We start from the raw sequence: 18,843 nt of genomic DNA, 5'->3' as shown, positions 1-18,843 counted from the left end.
GTTGCTTTGAGACGGATTATTTTGTCTGAGATCACAACTGTTAGGGTAAATTACAGTACAAGTGTGTCTGGAGATTTCTTTAGTGTCCTATATGAAATTCCAGGATGTTTTGGCTCATTTCCTTAAGTGTCTGTATCTTTCAGATGAACACAGCACTTAGGACATTAGGAAGTGAGTCATAACCAGTTGTTCTCTAATGTTAAAATTCTCAAGTGAGCCATGGGTTTAACCAAAAGGGGCTTTACCTATTGTAGAAGAGCAATTTCACGAGCTGTATGTAATCATGTTAGAGGGAAATGTTAGTTCACTTTGTTCAGTTACAAATACATATAAAACTTAATAGTTTAAAAGAAAAAAAACATCAACAAACAGCACAAACCATGAGTACTAGTAAAAGAAAACAAGACTTGCTTTAGTGTTGTGTTAATGATTTAAAAAGGCACGTTCCCAGATGGTCCTACTAAATAATGTATAAGCACATGAGTTACATTCTTGTACAGCCATAACAGACATACCCACAACATTATGTCTGTACAAAACTCCTACATCCAACATAAATCTTAGATTTTCTCTTTCAGGTTTTCAACCCCTTTAAAGGTTCATTACAAAAATAAATCAGTAATGGGATCACTGGGGTTAGGCGAGTGGGTGATCAAAAGTTTGTAGGGAGAATTTCAAATTACAAATGGTTGTTTTGAAATCGTGTCAATATTGATAGGCAATTCAATTCTTACTGAACCGGTTCGGCGTCCAGTTGGGTTCTCTGTGGCAGCTGGCCTTCACTACTGCACCCATAGGGTGTACTAGACCCACGACATAATGACATTGCTCGAGACTTGGACACTAGTATAATGTAGGGCCTAGTAAGCACTAGTGGTGCCAAGGAGGCCATCATGGAGGACCGGAATGACACCAGTATAGGGCCAAGCAGTTCAAAATGCTCATCTCTATTTGTCAGCTATTCACAGATTTCAATTTAATTTGAACCTGTCCACTGCCCTAGCTCCCAAAACTTGCCACCATGTCTTTATTACACCATATATCGACTTTCTAACAAGCCCCCTTTTGTGTGTCAGTGATTGGTAAATGACCATGAAATCTATTTTTAAACTGAGCTCCTGATATAAGGAGGGTGGTGTGGGTGTAGGGTGGAGACATTGATTTTCCTGGACTACGGTAATTCTCCCCTTCGTCATGTTATCATGCCCATGTGGGCGGGAGTGCAATGATTTACCAGAGCAACATCACCACCGGTTCTTTGCAAATATTGTATATGTGCACAACTTTCTGCCTCTTAAGAATGTGCAGTGAGGTTGGGCATACGCTCCCTGCCTTCCTAATAAGGCAGCAGATATGCAGAACTTACAGCCCCCATATACTAGCCAAGCAACACAAAAATGTGATTCTGACTCACTACTCACCAATAAGGCATGAGACAGGAGTCAGGAGGTCAGAGATCAGATACCAGGAGGGCTCCTAGTACAGAAGGATAAGACAAAGGCATGGTCAGGTAACAATCTGGGTTCAAATGCCAGAAGGGAACATCGAGACAAGGGAGTGAGACAAAAGGGGTAGTCAGAGGTCAAGTCCGGGGTCAGGTACCTGAATTCAAAAAGCATCAAAAGCAGAAGGGGGATTCCACACAAATAGTCACAACAAATTCTAGGTCCGGCAACAAGACAGAGAAACAGACACAATGCTAAGCACACACATCAAACAAATCTAAGCTACAGCTGACACTGGACTGCTCACAGCTAGCCAGCTAAATAGCCAGCAAATCACTAAATACAGGAAGCATCTGGAGAAACACCCTCAGGCTAGACCAGATTGAGCAACAGGGCTGTTAAAGTGATGACAGCCCAGCACGCCCCAGGATCAGATTGGATGACTGGACTGTCACTCACAATACTGACAGTCCAGTACACTCCAGATCCCATAGGGCGGCTGACCTGTCATTCACAGCGTCCCTAGGCCACAATGATGAAACCGTGACAACAACCAACTGATGGATTGTGTGCTTCATTAGTGGTATATGGGGGCTTTAAGACCTCCATGGCCGATTCCTGCATCACTGCATTCCCAGGGAAGCAGAATATTGCACACAAGCGTGATACTTGCAAAGAGCCAGTGGTGACATCACTCTTGCAAATCATGTCACTCACACCCACGGGGGTGTGACAACATAATGAAAGAGAGGATTAGTCTCTGGGAACCATTCCCCCTGTCCCACATTAGTTACATACTAATTTGCATATCACAAGCACAGTTTTACAATTTATTTTATGGTTATTCACCAGTCATTAAGTCTGCTGATGACCCCCATGCCTGTCATTATGATCCTCCTGTGAAAGCTGGCACATGGCTGGCATTCATAGGAGATCGTGATTTCAGCTAAAGCATTGCTGTGTATAGTCCAAGCGATCAGAAGATCGCAGCTTCAAGTCTCCTAAGGAGACTATTAAATACAGTAAAAAGTTTAAAACAAAAGTTTTTAAAAATATGAAAAAATAAAAAACACAAGTTCAAAATACCCCCTTTTGTCCAATTACAAATAAAACAATTAACCCCTTACTGACATAGTCAGTAATAGTGCGTCCCTGTGCCCTGAGCCTTATTGACCAGGGACGAACTATTAATGACCGGCGATCGGGCCCGCACACAAGCTGTGTGGGCGCGATCGCCGCCGGGTGTCAGCGGTCCTGCACCCCCGCACCGCTCCCTGCACATTAACCCCCAAAATGCTGTGATCAAACTCGATCACAGCATTTCGGGAGCAGAGAAACGAAAAACAGCCCTCTTACCTTGGATCGGAGACCCCATGCTGTCAGCGCAGGGTCCCTATCGTTGCCATAGTGACCCGATGTCGTCATGGGTAACCAGACACCTGCAAGTTACTTTGATCATCTGCAGTGCATGATCAAAGTAACTTGTGTTTGCAGGGCTGACACAAAAAAAAAAAAACAATAAAATAAAAATAACCAATAAAAGTACACACGTTTGGTGTTGCCGCGTCCAGAACAGCCTGACCTATAAAACTGTCACACTAGTTAACCCTAGAACGCATGACCATAAAAATCTACTTTTTCACATACCTGGGGCCTTTTAGGCCCGCGTGCAAATAACATGGAATAACTCAAACAAAAATGACAAACAAATATATACCTGAGGAATACCTAGAGTTTCAAAATTCTAACTAAAGTAATCTTGCAGAAAATAGAAAACAATTAACAGGGCGGGCCTGCGAGGCCCCAGGTATGCGTTCTAGGGTTAACACCTTTAGTGAACACGGTAAAAAATAAAAAACGAAGCAAAAAACTGTGCTTTATCATCATACAGCCGAACAAAAAGTGAAATAAAACGCGATCAAAAAGATGAATATAAATACAAATGACTGAAACCACTGAAAACGTCATCTTGTCCCGCAAAAAAACAAGCAGCTATACAGCTCCATCAGCCGAAAAATAAGAGTCATAGCTCTCAGAATAAAGCGATTTTTTCTAAAAAAGTTTTTATTGTGTAAAAGCACCAAAACATAAAAAAATATATAAATGTGTTACCGCGGTAAACGTACTGACCCAAAGAATAACGCTGCCTTATCAATTTTACCACACATTGAACGGCATTAAAAAAAAAAAAATTCTGAATTGTTGGTTTTTGTTTATTCTGCCTCCAAAAATCATAATAGAAAGCGATCAAAAAATGTCATGTGCCCGAAAACGGTACCAATAAAAACGTCAAGTTGTCACGCAAAAAACAAGCCCTTACATGACTCTGTCGGCCAAAATATGGAAAATTATAGCTCTCAAAATATGGCGATATAAAAACTAGTCTTTGCAAAAAAAGGGGTTTTTAGTGTATGACAGCTGTCAATAATAAAAACCCAATATAAATCTGGTATCGCTGTAATTGCACCAACCCAAAGAATAAAGTCATCTAATCACTTATACTGCACGAGGAACGGCATAAAAAGTAAATAAAACCAATTTTTCACTTGCTGCTGATTTGTTCATTTTTCCTCCCAAAGATCGCAGTATGGCTCTGCTCACATGTATTCTGTGCTGAGTGCTTAAACCGGGGTTTCCGTGTAAATCTCTGAAATATGTGATTCAGACAGAACCCCCAGTGGAAGACTCCCTGTAATGAGGCAGATGGAGGCATTGTGGACGCCGTCTGGCCTGTGATCCCATGGTGTCTTTTTATTAGTCATGCATAAAAGTGCCATCGGCCAGTTTTGTGAACCTCTGAAAAAAAGGACACCGCTAAACAGAGGCCAGACGGTGTACAGAGTAACACTGCTGCCTCACTATAGTGAATAGATCCTTCGGGATAGGGTTAGGGTTGTGTTAGGGTTAGGGTTGTAATAGGATTAGAGTTAGGGTTGTGTTAGGGCTAGGATTAGGTGATTTTTTTCAAGAGTAAAGAAAAAAAAATGATGACGATATGGTGACTAGTGTTGAGCGCAAGTGCTCGCTACTTGAGTTTGCATCGGGTGCTCGGGTATGCACCGAGTATCGGGGGTGCTCGAGTGACATGCTCGAGTCTCAGCCCTGCATGTTTTGCGGCTGTTATACAGCAAAAAAAACGCATGGATTTCCTGCCATACACGAGCAATCCCCGCATGTTTTTTTTGGGTATCTAACAATCGTGAAATATGTGGGACGGGGACTCGAGCATGTCACTCGAGTACACGCGATACCTGGTGCATACCCGAGTACGAGATGCAAACTCAAGTAGCGAGCACATATGGGACATCAGCGTGCTCAGGAGAAATTGCACAACAAATTTTGGGGTTCATTTTTACCTGTTGCCCTTGCAAAAATAAAAAAAATTGGGTCTAAAGTAAAAGTTTTGTCAAAAAATGTTAAATGTTTATTGTTTTATTCCCCATTCCAAAAATTCCTGTGAAGCACCTGAAGGGTTAATAAACTTCTTGAATGTGGTTTTGAGCACCTTGAGGGGTGCAGTTTTTAGAATGGTGTCACTTTTGGGTATTTTCTGTCATAAAGGCCCCTCAAAGTCACTTCAAATGTAATGTGGTCCCTAAAAAAAATGGTTTTGTAAATTTTGTTGGAAAAATTAGAAATCGCTGATCAACTTTTAACTTCCTAACAAAAAAAGATGTTGGTTCCAAAGTTGTGCTGATGTAAAGTAGACATGTGGGAAATGTTATTTATTAACTATTTTGTGTGACATATCTCTCTGATTTAAGGGCATGAAAATTCAAAGTTTGAAAATAGCAAAATTTTCAACATTTTCGCCAAATTTTCTATTTTCAAACAAATAAATTCAAGTGATATGAAATAAATTTTACCACTATCATGAAGTACAATATGTCACGAAAAAAATCTCAGAATCAGGGGGATCCGTTGAAGCGTTCCACAGTTATTTCCTCAGAAAATGACACTGGTCAGAATTGTAAAAATTGGCTTGGTCATTAACGTGCAAACCACCTTCGGCGGGTAAAGGGGTTAAAAAAAAGAAAAATACACAAATTTGGTATCACCGAGTTCAGAAATGTCCAATCTATCAAAATGTAAAATAAATGAATCTGATTGGTAAACAGCGTATCAGAGAAAAATGAAGGTGTTAAAGGATAAATGCAGTGACTCGCGAAATAATTCACCCCCTTGGCTTTTTATCTATTTTGCTACATTACAACCTGTGTTTGAATATTTTTGTAGTGATGCATCAGCACTCAATAATCTAAGTTGGTGAAGTGAAGTGAGAAAAATAAAGGCATAAATAAAATTTATGGGATAAAATAACTAAAAATTGGCATGTGCTTATGTATTCACCCCTTTTACTATTAAGCCCCTAAAAATTTCTGGTGCAAGCAATTACCTTCATAAGTCACATGCTTAGTGAAAGGAAGTCCACCTGTGTGCAATCTAAGTGTCACATGGTTTGTTAGTATATACACACTTTTTCTGAAAGGCCACAGAGGCTGCAACACCATTAATCCCTTAATGACCGCCGTAGCGCATTTTTACGGTGGTCATTAAGGGTACTTATGCGTCAACGCTGTGAAAATGCGTCGCTGAGGTATAAGTGAATAGCGCCACCCGGCGGCAGCGATTCCCACAGGTGTTAGCTGTATATGACAGCTGACACCCTGCAGTATCGGCCCCGACCGGTTTTGACGCCGGATCAGGGACGATTAATCCATTAAAAACCCCTGTCAATTGTGACAGCGCTATTTAAGTTGTTACAAGGGGGTCTTGCGGCCCCCCTTAGTAACCATCGGACCCCCACAATGAGAATCGTGGGTCCCGATGGTTACCATGGTACCCCGAGATCATGTGATGATCCCAGGGTATGGTGGCCTGTGAGATCAAGCAGTAAGATCCAGCAGGAGTACTGCAGTGTATGAGACAAGCGATGAAAGTGAAAATCACACATTTCTCACAGTGGGACAAAAAAAACATATATAATTGGTATCACTGCGTCCAGAACGACCCGATCTATAAAACTGTCATGGTATTTATTCCGTTTGGCGAATGCCGTAAAAAACTAAAATAAAAAACACGCCAAAAATGAGGCTTTTTCATCTTGCTGACTCACAAAAAAAGTGAATAAAAAGCGCTGAAAAAGTTGCATGTAAAAAAAAAAAAATAACTAAAAACGGCAAACCGTCCCGCAAAAGACAAGCCATAATATGGCTCATTTGGCAAAATTTTTTTTTAAAAAACTACAGCTCTCAGAATGTGATGATCAAATTCTTTTTTGTATAATACTGTTTTTAGTGTATAAAAATAGCAAATCATAAAAAAAATATCTATAAATCTAGTATCGCTGTAATCGTACCGACTCGACAAACAAATTGATCTCATCACTTTTACCGCAAGGTGAAAGGTGCAAAAAATAAAAACAATAAGGCTGTGTGCCCACGATGCGTTTTTTAATCGTTTCCGCAGCGGCAAGAACGCTGCAGAAACGCTTAAAAAACGCATGGTAGAAGGCCTGCCATGTTCCCCAATGATAATCTGCATGTGCTGTGCACATGCTGCGGAGATTTCCGCTGCGGATTATCATTGTGGAAAAAAAAAGCAGCACTACCAATTATTTTGCGGAAGTGCTGAGTTTTCGCCGCCATTGACTTGCATTAGAACGCGCCAATTCCGCATCACTGTATATGTAGATGCGCATTCCATGCGTTCTAATGTACGGATGGTACCCAGATCTAGAGAAGAGGAGCCTCTCCTCCGGACCTGGGTACCATAGAAAACTGTAAAAAAAAAAAAGAATAAAATAAAAAATAAATATATACTTACCTTCTGGCGGCCCCCGATGCGCTCCTCCTCGCATGCCGACAGTTCGCGATGTACTGAAGGACCTGCGCTGACGTCAGAGTCATGTGACGGGTCACGCGACGCTGACGTCGGCAGGTCCTTCAGTGTAGCGCTGCCGGCAGCCGGGACAGAGGGAAACAAGACACCGGGGGCCATCGGAAGGTAAGTATAGATTTCTTTTTTATTTTTTGACATTCTCTGGGGTCACATTATATAAATCCATGCTGTTAGCATGGATTTATATAGTGTGACCAAGTTGACAAGCACTTTCCAAGTGATGCTAAAATTGCTTGGAAAGCGCTTGTCAACCCGCATGCGGAAATGCAAGTGAAGAACGCTTCACACCCGCATGTCCCTGGCAGGAAAACGCATGTACAATTCGCATACGTTTTTCCTCACAGGGAGATGCAGAAACGCTCAGGAAAAAATCCTGAGCATTTCAGCATCGTGGGCACACAGCCCAACTGAATTGCTGGTTTTTGTTCATTCTGTGTCTGAAAAATTGGAATAAAAAGCGATCAAAAATTACTATGTGCCCCAAAATGGTACCAAAAAAATCTGCAACTCGTCCCGCAAAAAATAAGCCATCATACAGCTCTGTTCACCAAAAAATAAAAAAAGTTACAGTTCTCAGAATATGGCAACGAAAATAACTACTTTTTGTTAAAAAAAAAAAAAGGAATTTTTACTATGTGATGGCAGCAAAACCTAAAAAAAAACATATAAATCTGGCATCACTGTAATCGAACAGACCTGGAGAATAAATCCGCCTTATCACTTACACCGCACAGTGAACTGCGCAAAAATAATAATAAGAACTATTCTGGTACTGCTGTCTATTTCTTCATTCTGTTTCCGTGTAAATTCACCAAAATCGCAATTCAGACAAAAAAACAGATGGATCCACTCACTTATGAGGCTGATGGAGTCCCTTTGGACTAGTCTATGTTCCGGCCGCGAACCATCATTTTAGGCTTTTTTTTTAGCGCACAAGCGGGGCCGATCACAAATCTGTGCACACCTAAAAAGATGGAGAACACCGGAGCAGACGTCAAACAGTCTCCACAGTGTCTCCATCTGCCTCATTACGGTGGGTGGTTCCGTTGGGGGTTTTGTCTGAATCGCATTTTTGTGGGAATTACATGGAAACTCAGACGTAAGTGCTCAGCGTAGACTGGTGATCCAGTCTTATTCTGGAAGCAATCGAAAGATTATGTACCAGAAAATGTTACCAATAAAATCCCTAACTTATCCCACACAAAACTAGCCCCCTCTCAGGTCCATCATCCGTCACTGAAACTATAGGGGGTCCCACATTACTGGTAGAACAAAGACTCTGGAAAAGCGACAGCTCCCGCCCCTTCAAATAAAATTCAGTGAATTCTGCATTCCCAAATCCAAATGCCCCACTGTGCCTAAACCGCCGTAAGCAGACACATGTTTGGCATTATTATAGCGGGGAGAGCACTTAACAATTTACGGGGTGTGTGTCACCAAAAGAAAAGTATGAGGGCGCTACACTTTATGGGCACTAAACTGGCATATATGCAATTCTCCAGAATAAAGCCTGGCGTGGATGTTACATAATAGTCACTGCAGCAGTAGATGAGTTCATTGAGATGTGTAATTTCTACAATGGGGTCACTTTGGGGTTTTTCTGCTGTTCTGACACCTTTGGGGCTCCACAAATGTCACCAACAAACTATTCTACCGAAATCTATGATCCAAAAGCCTAACAGTGTTCCTTCCTTCTCAGTTACATTTGGGGCATCATCGCGTTTGGGAAAAATAGCATAACATATTATGGGGTCCGTTTTCTCCTATTATCCATTGTAAAAATTAAAAATTTGGGGTTAAAACTACATTTTCGTGAAAAAAAATGAAAATTTTCAATATATCAACCTAATGTTATCAAATTCTGTGTAGTACCTGTGGGTTCAAAATGCCCAAATTACCCCTTGATAAAATCCTTGAGGGATGTAGTTCCAAAATTGGGTAACTTGTTGGGGTTTTCCACGGTTTAGGCACATCAGAGCTCTCCAAATGCGACATGACACCCGCAGCCCATTCCATCAAAGTCTGCATTCGAAACCCTGCCGTGTGCTCAAACAATAGTTTTCCCCTACATATGAGGTATGTCCGTACTCAGGAGAAATTGTACAACAAATTTTGGGGTCCAATTTCTCCAGTTACAGTTGTGAAAATAAAAAAATGGGGCTAAAAGTACATTTTTGTGGAAAAAAAATTAGATTTCTTAATTTCACGGCTCTACGTCATAAACTTCTGTGAAGCACCTGGCGGTTCAAGGTGCTCACCACACATCTAGATAAATTCACTGAGGGGTTTAGCTTCCAAAATGGGGTCACTTGTGGGGGGTTTCCACTGTTTAGGCACATCAGGGGCTCTCCAAACGCAACATGACGTCTGCTCTCAATTCCAGCCATTTTTTAATTCAAAAAGTCAAACAGTGCTCCTTCCCTTCCGAGCGCCCAAACAGTAGTTTTACCCCACACATGGGGTATCAGCGTACTTAGGAGAAATTGCACAACACATTTTGGGGTCCATTTTCTCCCATAACCCTTGTGAAAATTAAAAATTGGGGCTAAGAGTACATTTTTGTGAAAAAAATTTGATTTCTTATTTTCACGGCTCTACGTTATAAACTTCTGTGAAGCACCTAGCGGTTCATGGTGCTCACCACACATCTAGATAGATTCTTTGAGGGGCCTAGTATAGCGATGAGCGAGTGTTCTAATAACCCTTTCGGCGAGCACGCTCGGGTGCTCACTGAGTATTTTAATGTGCTTGGCATTTCTTTTAGGCTGTGTGCCCACTATGCGTTTTTTAAGCGTTTCCGCAGCGGCAATTACGCTGCAGAAACGCTTAAAAAACGCTTGGTAGAAGGTCTCCAATGTTCCCCAATGATAATCCGCATGTGCTGTGCACATGCTGCGGAAATTTCCGTGGCGGATTATCATTGCGGAAAAATCCGCAGCACTACCAATTATTTTGAGTAATAGCGGCATTTTTGCCGCCATTGACTTGCATTGAATCGCTTAAAATCCGCATGACTACATGTGCACATGCGGATATTAAGCGATTCAATGTGCGGATGGTACTCGGGTCTGGAGAAGAGGAGACTCTCGTCCAGACCCGGGTACCAGGGTACCTGTAAAAAAAAATGAATTAAAATAAAAAATATACATTATACTCATCTTTTGATGGCCCCTGGTCTCCATAGTGATGCGTCCGGTCTTCCTGGTGTCTTGCGGTTGTGTAAAAGGACCGGCCATGACGTAATTTAGTCATGTGACAGGTCACGCAACCGCCGATGTCAGCGGTCGCGTGACCTGTCACATGACTAAATGACGTCATGGAAGGTCCTTTTACACAACCGCGAGACACCGGGAAGACCAGACACATCGGATAAGGAGACCAGGGGCCATTGGAAGGTGAGCATATGTTGTTTTTTTTTTACCATTTTTATTCTTTTTTTTTTTAACTAACTTGGTCACACTATATAAAATCGATGCCAGTTGCATTGATTTATATAGTGTGACCAAGTAGTCAAGCACTTTCCAAGTGTTGCTAAAATGATGCAGAAACACTCAGGAAAAATCCAGAGCATTTCTGCATCGTGGGCACTTAGCTTTAATGTCGCTGCGCCAGCAAGTGTCACGATTATTTGACAGCTGTTACACATGCAGAGATTGCCTGTCAGACAAAAAAAGAAAAGAAATGTGGGACATTGCTTCAACCCTTGGATTACCGTCAGACCTGGGGTGAGTATATTGGTTAATTGAAATGATTATTTGAAATACAACAGACACATTCCTTAAAGTGTTTACACTGTGTCTGTGTATTTATTTAACTCTTTACTTTAATTAGCTTTTAGTAATGAAAGGGTTTGATTGACACCTTGTCATCACAAAACAAAAGGGCTAGGTGTCAGCTAATCCCATAAACCCAATCTCATTAGCATTTCCATTCAAGTAATTTCTGGGGCAGCTGAGAGCTGCTATTTTTAGCCTAGGAAGGTGTCATGAGGCAAACATGTTCCCTGGCTATTAATAACAGCTCACAGCTGTTTCATTAGCCGCTACGTCCTCACGAACAGCAACAAGCAGCACTTTGGGTGCAGCGTATTTTCGCTGCGTCCAAAACGCTGTGTTCTAATGCCTCACTTTTGTTGTCAATACATGTAGATCCACCACATAGAATGACATTTCAATTGGTCAAAATCTGCAGCGGAGACTAGTGTGTCCGCTACAGAAATTGACATACTGCGGGTGAGTTTGGGTACGTGGCCACGATCAGGAGCTGTTGCAGGTTTGAAGCTGAGTGTTTATGCAGCCTCAAACCCAAAGCATCCAGATGTTACAGCATAGTGGATGGAATCTCTAGAAATTCCATGTCCACTATACATGCATCTGAGGCTGCGGATCACCCATGGACACTGACATGCCGCAAGTCTTTCAGGACGTCAATTTCTCTTGCGGAGTCGCTAGTCTCCGCAACAGAAATTTGACCACTAGAATGTACTGAATGCGGTAAATACGCATAGTTCAGTGAACACATGTGGATTTACCTGCGTTCAATAGAACGTAGCATTTCGGACGCAGCAAAAATATGCTGCATCCAAAGCACTGCTACGTCCGGATCATGAGCACGTAGCCAAATTTAAAAAAAAAAAAAATGGCATGGCTCCTGTATCATTTTCATAACCAGCAGAGGGAAAGCCGACCACTGGGGGCTGATATTAGTAGCCGGGGAAGGGACCATTAGCCAAAAATGTTCCCTGGCTATTAATGACAGCTGGCAGCTATTTGCTTAGCCTTTACTGGCCAGATTACAGGGGGACCCCAGAAAAACATTGATGTAGGGTCCCCCTATAAAATCTAACCAGAAAAGGCTAAACAGACAGCTGCGGGCTGATATTAATAGCCAGGGAAGGGGTCATGGATTCTAGCCCCCTCCGCTAATAAGATCTCCTCTTAGCAGTCCCAGAAATGGCGCATCCATAAGCCTCCACTCTTCCCACTGTCGTGTAGGAGTGACGAGTGAGGTAATGGGGTTGGGGTTCATGTCAGCCTTGTATTGGCAGCTGACATGAAGCCCAGGTTAGTAATGGAGAGGAGGCTATAAGACGACCCCATTACTAACCCTGTAGTTAAGTTTTCAACGCTTTTTCAAAAAAGACACGGCCAGAATAAAGTATTTTATTGAAATAAAATTACACAAGGTTTTAATTTTTTTTTTTTTTATTGTTCTCTCAATCCCTGACGCTCGTCTCCTGAAAAAAAATAAAATAAATAAAAAACAACAATATCCCTCACCTGTCCGCAAACATGATGCAATCCAGATTGTCCCTCGGCGATCCGGGTCACTTCTACAGCAGTCACATCAATCACTGAATGACTGCTGTAGAAGACAGCACTGTACACTGACAGGAGTGTAAAGTCATTCCTGTCAGTGTACATTGCTCTGCTGCAGGCTGAGGTCAGGTGAGTTCATCAGCTGAAGATCAGCTCTGGTGACCTCATACAGTATCAGTACTGAGCCGTAAAGTGAGGTCCCAGAGTTCTCAGCTGATCTTCATCTGATGAACTCCCGTGATCTCATCCAGCAGCGTGCTCCCATCTGTGTACGGCCGGCCACCGGGATGATCGCATCGCCGGGGGACATCAGGAAGACGACGGAACACTGGGGGACGCCAGAGAGGTGAGGATAAAAGGTGTTTTTTATTTTAAATAGATTTTTGCTTTTTTTTTTTTTTTCCACTGCGCACAGCCCCAGCTCGGCTGAGGAGACTACTTCTCCCCTCAGCCGCGCCGATCTCGCTGTTATCAGTGGGAGCTGCGGTCGACTGATGGGAAAAGTAGTCTTCTTCCCCGGCCCGAGTACCATTCTTTGAGCGTTTTTGCGCTGCTGAACAGCTACAAAGAATGGACATGCTGCGTATTTAAACGCAATGACAATCCTGAGCGGAAAATTCTGCATCATGTGCACAGCACATCAGGATTGTTATTTCATTAGCTGGCAGGTGGATTACCTAGCGTTTTTGGTGCACTTCCGAGGTGGATTCACAAGTACCGACAACAAAAGTGCGGCATTAGAACACTGCGTTTTGGAGGCAACATAAACATGTTGTGTCCAAAGCGCTGCTGTGTTGTTCGTGGGGACGTAGCGGCTAACGAACCAGCTGTGAGATGTCATTTAATGGCCAGGGACCATGTTAGCTGACACCCAGCTCTTTTGTTTGGTGATGTCAAGGTGTCAATCAGACCTTTTCATGACCAAACTAAGTAAAGAAACAAACAGACACAGTGTAAACACTTTATTTGAAATACAACAGACCTATTATTTAATAATTTAAATGAAATAACATACTCACCCCAATTCTTATGGTAATCCAAGAGCTTAAACAATGTCCCACCAAATAACTTAATTTAGCTCCAAAAAGCATTCATTGATGCTCAAAAAAAGCATGTAAATCAGCATGTGTTTTTTTTCTGCCAGGGAGCGGCAAAAACACTCAGGAAATGTGGGCTTCAAATCCTGAACGTGTGCACATACCCTAACATTAAGGCTATGTGCCCACAATGCTGAATTCATGCGGATTTTTCCTGAGCGCTTCTGCCTCTCCCTTGCAGAAAAAACGAAAGGATTTTACATGCATTTTTCCTGCCAGGGAGAAGCGTTTTTTAAGCGTTTTTGCATGCATTTTCGCATTCGTTTTTTCAAACGCTTTTCCAAGCAATTATGAGCATCACTTGGAAAAGTGCTTGACAAGTTGGTCACACAATATAAATCCATGCAATTGGCATGGATTTATATTGTGCAACCAACTTATGCTGCTTTAAATGCAACATCAATAGTAAAAAAAAGAATTAAAACGTAAAAAATAAAAAAATAAAAACATTATACTTACCTCTCCGGTGGCGTCCTTTGTCCTCGGCGTCCCGCGGTGTTCAGAAAGGACCTGCGGTGAAGTCATTTAGTCAGCTGACAGGTCAAGCGACCGCTGACGTAAGTGGTCGCGTGACCATCACATGACTAAATGACGTCACTGCAGGTCCTTTCGGGACGCCGAGGACAGAGCACGTGACCGGAGAGGAGACCAGGGGCTGCCGGAGAGGTAAGTATAATGGTTTTTTTGTAATATTTTACATTTTAATTCTTTTTTTTACTAATGGTACCCGGGTCTGGAGGAGAATCTCCTCTTCTCCAGACCTGGGTACCATCCGCGCATTGAACCGCATAACATCCGCATACATACATGTATACATGCGGATGTTATGAGGTTCAATGAAAGTCAATGGCGGCGATTACGCACAATAAATGGTTGTGCTGCGGATTTTTCCGCAATGATAATCCGCTGCGGAAATTTCCGCAGCATGTGCACAGCACATGTGGATTATCATTGGGAAACATGGTGGACAACTTAACAAGCATTTTTAATGCGTTTTCGCGGTGGAAATGCTGCCGCGGAAACACATTAAATCCGCATCGTGGGCACACAGCCTTAGGTTTTAAAGGGATTGTCCGGTAAAGACAAGTTATCACTTATTCAAAGATAGGTGATAAAGTGTTTATTGGTGAGGGTTCAACTGCTGGGACCTGCACTGATCAGCAGAACAGGGAACTGTTTTCCCTGTTAGGCTAAGCTCAAATGTCCAGTAGTCATCATCCATTAGAACTGCAGCAGTAATCCATTGGCAAAAAAGTTATGCAGACACAACTTTTTAGTCTGTTTTTAAAAAACTGATCTCTTGATCTGTTTTTTGGACACTGAAGTCTTTGGAAAACGGACCCATTAATTAGCCATCCGTTTTTCTTTTATTTGTAAAGGATCCATTTTTTGATTACTGGATCCATTACAAATGGAAGAAAGTGGTTGGCTAATTAACGTATCCTTTTTCCATAGATCCAGCAGAGATCAGTTTTTTAAAAATGGACTAAAAAGTTGTGTCTGCACTATTTTTTTTTGCCAATGGATTACTGCTGCATCTGTTCTAAGGGATCATTACTGCACATGTGAACACAGCCTTAGAATGGAGTGGCAGTGCGCCTGATCAACCACTGCTCCATTCATTCCCTATGGGGCTGCTGAGTGCTGCGCTCTTTTTTTCTGCAAGACACAGAGGATAAATGAGGCGCCGATCGGGCATGCGCAATGCCATGGTATTTTGGAAAAGTCCCCGTTCTGCTGATCGGTGTGGGTCCATTGTATAGGTGATCATTTCTATAAACCAGACACTGCCCTTAGGTTACCTTATGAGGGTTTGATGAGAAGATAATAACAGAGCGTTTGTCTACTGTATAAAATGTAATATATGCCAGTGGCACATAAATAGTAGAAGTGGGATTAGAAGCTTACAGCCTCATGGATATAATACGGGCTGATTAATTTATTCTGGCAGCTGTGCATGTATAATTATACACCAGAAGTATAGAAGACAAACAGGTATATCATCCAGCACTAAATACAGGTACAGTCTATAAGGGTTTAGTGAACTGTATACCATAAATGAGTTAGGGGATGGAGCAGCTCTTATTAAAGCATTAATGGAGCGACAGACTTGCGGCGGGCAGCATAGAGGAGATTTAGTAATAAAGATGCTTTATGCATTAACTGAGTATCTCTAGGCAACATTTTTACAAAGATGTTTTATGCTATATGTCAAATACATTACTTCAAAGGTTGCAGTAAAATGTGTGCGTCTTAAGAATAAGTCGTCCTCCTGCTTAATGGATTTTATTACTGCTAAATAAATAATAGCATTGCCTCAGGTATAGCAAATACATATAACATTATGTGAAAATAGGAGAATTATTTAGAACAGTTGCAACATTACATGTAATAAGGCACACTGGTGACCATTTTTTTAGGATGTTCCCTTCTTTTTTTGTTCTGGGATTGCTTCCCGATTTCCTGATCAGTGTGAAAGCATCCCTATATCAAGTGTTCTTTAAACCAGTTTCAACCATTTACCAGCTAAGACAATTCTTAAAGAAGCACTCCTTCTCCTCCCATCAAAGTTTTTATCCTCTTACTGTATTGCAGTCATCATATTATATAGCACCGTGTACTTACAATTGCTCATTTTTCCTTCTACCCAGCTAATTCTTCTCTTTTCCATTAGCTCTATTACAGCACATGATTAAAAACTGACTAGCTGAATCCTTCTAAGCTCTATGTAGAAAAATAAGGTCAATTTTCTCTGCACAAGTCATAAGTCACTGCAAAAGTCCCTGGTAGGGGGAGGAGGGAGCAGCTGGGTCAAGAGCTGAAGAGGGGAATAGGGTCATGCAGGGACAAGCAACTTCCTGTTTTGACAGAGCAGAGAAAAGAGAAGAATTAACTGGGTAGAAAGGAAAAATGAGCAATTGTCAGTACACAGTGTTATATAATATGATGAATGCATGATATTAAGAGGATAAAAAGTTTGATGGGGGTGCTTTTTTAACCTCTATACCCATATACTTTCTGAAAGTATACTCCTGTTACAATTTAAAGGGAATCTATCATCAGGTTTATGCTTCCAAGTTTGAGAGCAGAATGATGTAGGGTCTGAGACACCGTTTCTAGCAATGCATCATTTACTAAGCTGCTTGCTGTAGTTTTGATAAAATCAATGTTTTCTCTGCTGCAGATCTACCAGTTCTCTAAAGACTGAGCTCTGTATAACCCCACCCAAACCACTGATGGGCAGCTTTCTGTGTATACTGTGCATAGCCAGAAAGCAGCATATCAATAGTCCATGTCGATGATAGCCAGAGCTTATGAATATGGAGGACTACATAGCAGGAACTCATTAAGGCTCCTATGCCTATTAGACTAACATAGACTGGACCTGCCAATTGGAGGGATCGGTTGACAATTTAATGAGTATGGGGGCCTCCCAAATTTCCCCCACAGATGAGGTAATGTGAGAGAAAAATCTCTGTGGGGGAGGGGCAGTATAGCAGAAGTGTCAATGCTATGAAAGGAGGAGAGCTGTAATGTGGAACAGCTAACCTCAGCTGCACTGCCCCACTCCCCACCTCACCAACGCTTGCAGCAGGTTAGACCAGGAGATCAGAGCTGTATAATTACAACTCACACACTGAGGCGTGTTCTTCATCCCCCTGTACGTTTCAGCCGGCTTATGATTAGTCAGTATCATGAAGGGGAAGAAGTACAGGACTCCAGTGAAAACTGTGTGATAACACTCACTTTGACTTAACAAAAATTAACTAATTAGATGCCAAATACTTTTCAATATGAAAAATTTGGTGAAAGGTGTTCTACAATGCTACCCATTTATGGCGCAGTAAAAACCAGGTGACTGATCCCTTTATAAATCCCAGTACTCTCATGTAATTTTCAATCAAGTATTGTTAAAAACACAAAAAATAACCAAACATTATTTTTCTGTCAAAAAAAAAAAGAAAGTGCATATTTCCTACCTGCCACTTATGCCATCATGTACTAAGATGTACTGTAGATATCTTATCCTCTAATCACTAGAAATAAATAGATTAAAATATCCACACTCAAGATGTCAGCAAACTGAGTGACAAATGCCTTTGGCACTGAGCAACTGGACCTCCTAGCTCATTTATTAGAAAAAATATAATGGTCCATTGACAATATTAGACTGTTGCCTGAACCCATCGATTTTGGCAGATTTGGCCGACATTAGTCTAATGTGTATGGGGGCTTAAGAAAAACTTCTCACCTGTATATTAAATGGAGGACCTAATAACCCAAATGCACCTATGGGGTCCCATTGTAAAGAATATGTATACAGCGCAGAATACATTTTTATTACTGGATTCTGTTCCTTGGAATATTATGGTCTAATACAAGTTTTTTCCATACCAATTTTTGCAGCACACTGACAAAAACCAGCCCAATGGATGCTGAAAGAAAGCCCCTTAGACCTTGGATATGTTTTTGGATTCCTTTTCTTTTATGCCAATAAAATAAAATGTATGAATAAGCAGAAATAAAATAAAATGTATGCATATTTATCTAGTATGTGACATTGTTCTGGGATCACTGTGCATTCTGATCCCCAAGGTGAAACAATAGGGTCTGATAAAGTAATAGAGAAATGACTTGCATTTTGTAGATTACTATATTACTTTACATATGAATATGGGGCCTGATTCATCAAGGCCGGCGTTGTTCACACCACTCTAGATGTGGAGGTGTGCTGGGGTCTGACGCTCCTGATTCATGAAGAGGCGTATGCAACGAGTGCCGTGCACCTCATGACTAATCCCACTCCAGTCTCCGCAGGAGTAAGATTTGTGGAGTAGCGAATGCCGCCGCTCGTCACGAATTTGATGAGCTGTGGTCGCTACGCACCCCTCCCGCCCCAGCTACGCACACTTTGCCAGAGCTGGTTCAAAATGTCGTGAGAATGCCAAAAGTCACAACATTTTAGCGCAGCCTCGCATTGCACCAAAATTATGCAACTTTTTAAAGCCATTTGCGCCAGAAAACTGCTGTGAAAGCTTTAATGAATTGGGCCCGGCGTGTGCACAGCAGCTCCTTAATACA

The 18,843-nt window shown here is 41.8% G+C and overlaps 1 protein-coding gene across 2 annotated transcripts in view; it reads right to left on the bottom strand.

Moving 5' to 3' along the window:
* HECW2 (HECT, C2 and WW domain containing E3 ubiquitin protein ligase 2) overlaps positions 1 to 18,843 on the bottom strand; it is a 324,205-nt gene that overhangs the window by 166,696 nt on the left and 138,666 nt on the right. Inside the window, exon 1 of one of the 2 annotated variants that reach the window (XM_073647866.1) lies at positions 1,422 to 1,472. The exons of the other annotated variant lie outside the window; for it this stretch is intronic. The gene's annotated coding sequence lies outside the window, so the exon portion shown is untranslated. Of the gene's footprint in view, positions 1 to 1,421; positions 1,473 to 18,843 lie in introns of those variants that run through there. 2 annotated transcript variants of the gene reach the window in all.

Source organism: Phyllobates terribilis, unplaced genomic scaffold (genome assembly GCF_046119375.1).
Source record: "Phyllobates terribilis strain yellow unplaced genomic scaffold, ASM4611937v1 Scaffold_9__5_contigs__length_417890890, whole genome shotgun sequence".
In the NCBI taxonomy this organism is placed as follows: domain Eukaryota; kingdom Metazoa; phylum Chordata; class Amphibia; order Anura; family Dendrobatidae; genus Phyllobates; species Phyllobates terribilis.
Note: the sequence above shows the minus strand (reverse complement) of the source record. Positions and strands in the feature narration are given on the sequence as shown.